Source organism: Leptonychotes weddellii, chromosome 4, assembly GCF_054177405.1.
Source record: "Leptonychotes weddellii isolate Sample4059 chromosome 4, ASM5417740v2, whole genome shotgun sequence".
NCBI classification, from domain to species: domain Eukaryota; kingdom Metazoa; phylum Chordata; class Mammalia; order Carnivora; family Phocidae; genus Leptonychotes; species Leptonychotes weddellii.
This window is the reverse complement of record NC_138372.1, coordinates 131,615,824-131,617,293: the sequence shown is the minus strand read 5'-3', so window position 1 is coordinate 131,617,293 and position 1,470 is coordinate 131,615,824. Positions and strand designations below refer to the sequence as shown.

General features: G+C 37.8%; 1 non-coding gene across 1 annotated transcript; it reads right to left on the bottom strand.

Annotated features, from left to right (window-relative positions):
• Positions 1-425: 425 nt before the first annotated feature.
• On the bottom strand, positions 426-559 carry LOC115940055 (U4 spliceosomal RNA). Its single transcript, XR_014145011.1, has one exon. It is a non-coding gene; the product is annotated as a U4 spliceosomal RNA (small nuclear RNA).
• Between the last annotated feature and the right edge of the window lie 911 nt (positions 560-1,470).

Genomic DNA, 1,470 nt, shown 5'->3' with positions numbered 1-1,470 from the left:
CTTCATCTATTTCTGAAAGTAGAGGGGAATCCAGCAATTCCCCAGTCTTCTGCAAATCACCTAGACAACTCAGAAGGAATGAGAACTGACTGTTTATCTGTTCATGGTATCAAGTTCTAATTTCTGTTTCAGTCTTCATCCTATTTCTGAAATAACTTACTAAGGTGTCCTGGGCCTATATTTGTCTTTTTCTCCTTTGGGCACCTAACTCCCATTATAGTTATAAGATTATTGCCGGAGCTCAGCAGCCAGCAAGAGCAATCGCTGGCTCTCATCCTCCCACTGGTGCAGGTACTGCCTCACTGAGTGATGGATATCTTCACTTTATGGGTTATGAGTGAGCTCAGAGCCACTGGGGCAGAAGAAAAGTTTGCTTATAACTTTTGACAAAGGTTTTCCTCCAAGTCTGGATTCTGCCTTTCTTTCCTAGATAGGTTGTTTTCTCAATCAACTTTGTCCATGTATATTGTTGTTGAATAGGAGAACTAGAGTCACAAAATAGCAATAATCGTGCCTCGGATAAACCTCATTGGCTACAATACTACCACTGCGCAAAGCTAGAGTCACAAAATAAAACAAGGGAGCAGCCAACAATATTCAGGACATACCTATAAAGGAAGCAACAGTCATCACAAATCCTTTGGGGAAATAGATGAGTATGAATAAATCCAATAAATGAAATATAGATTAATAGATTTCACAGCAGCAGAAACATTTTAACTTTGGTTAATCTGTGTCATCCAATGTGTTTTATGACAATTTAGGAAACTAAACCAGGAAATCCATTTCACCAAATCTACTTTCATGCATCTAAAGACTCTGAAAGCTTCACGTAACAAACATTTTATTTCACTGAGAAGACATTCACCATGACAAATTAGGAGTTTCTCAAGCGACTTGTTTTAAGAAAAGACTTTTTAAAAATTTGTAACTAGATCGCAACTAGTAATCAAAACACATAAGATGCATTTTTATAGGTTTTCCCTTCTAAATAATCATGACCCCTCAATGTAAGGGAATTTATTTTCCAAACTACAGTATGGTCTACTTCAAAATGTAGGTCACTATTCAAGTATTTTATAGCGCATCATACAGTTTTATTTATTGTCAAACACTGTCATTTCCATTTAAAAAAAAAATCTTTACCTTTCCACATTAGGTTCTAAGTTCTTTTTTTTTTTAAGATTTTATTTATTTATTTGAGAGAGAGAGAATGAGAGACAGAGAGCACGAGAGGGAAGAGGGTCAGAGGGAGAAGCAGACTCCCTGTCGAGCAGGGAGCCCGATGCGGGACTCGATCCCGGGACTCCAGGATCATGACCTGAGCCGAAGGCAGTCGCTTAACCGACTGAGCCACCCAGGCGCCCTGCTCATTGCTTTTTAGAATGAGACCTAATTGAGTTACATGTAGTCTCTTTTTTTTTTTTTTTAAAGATTTTATTTATTTATTTGAGACAGAGAGAATGAGAG